Source organism: Colobus angolensis, unplaced genomic scaffold (genome assembly GCF_000951035.1).
Source record: "Colobus angolensis palliatus isolate OR3802 unplaced genomic scaffold, Cang.pa_1.0 Scaffold91, whole genome shotgun sequence".
In the NCBI taxonomy this organism is placed as follows: Eukaryota; Metazoa; Chordata; class Mammalia; order Primates; family Cercopithecidae; genus Colobus; species Colobus angolensis.
The window spans coordinates 7,128,288-7,129,199 of NW_012123043.1; positions in this window are offsets into that span (position 1 = coordinate 7,128,288).

The following is a 912-nucleotide window of genomic DNA, read 5'->3' on the forward strand; positions in this document are numbered from 1 at the left end:
GTGAGCCACCGTGCCTGGCCAAAATTTTACCCATTTTTATTATTCTTCTTTTGTGATCTATGATAATTTCTCTCCTATTCCACCCCTTGGTTTTTGACAAAATCAAAACTCAGGTCTTTCCTGCCTCCGGGCCTGGGTGTGCAGGAGGCATAGAGGTCACCACAAGCCCCAGGCCAGCTCAGGCTCTGTGTTGTCCACTCAGGACTGCTATAGAGGGAGTCTTGGTGCCTAAGGAGTGGCTGACAGTAAGGAACAACAGCCAAGGAGGTATATCAGACAGGTTGCTCATCGACTCCCAGCCTGATTCTAGAAAGAACTCCACTCTCCAACCAGTCCAGATACAGAGGAGTCCGTTAGTGAACCAAGGACAGACCTTTCTCCCACAGATGGCCCAGGAACATGAAAAGCTAAGAAAATAAATGACGGTTCACCACCTGGTTGCTTCAATATTGATGGTTTGCTTAGAAAAGTCATACAAATGGATGTGGCCTTGTTTGAGATGAACCAGTCGGATTCAAAAGTGGACAGTTCAGAATCTGAGGATGAAGATGACAGCTTCCCTTGTGAAGTCACCATTGATAACATTCAGCTCCCTAATTCTGAAGGTGGAAAAGGCAAGACTGAAGTTTTGGACAGTCTGGTAAGTAAAAACAAAAACAAAAACAAAAACAACCTCAGTATTTACAATAAATAATTATTGTTCACTGTGTATTATGGATTAATTTCCTTTCTTGTGTACTTTTTATTTTCATTGTTTAGCATTGCCTCTCCTCTCCTATTTCTTGTTTTTCTATGAACTTATTTATTTATTTGTTTTTAAGACAGGGTCTCACCCTGTTGCCCAGGCTGTATAGCAGTGGTGCAATAGTGGCTCATTGCAACCTCAGTCACCCCGGGCTCAAGCAATCCTCC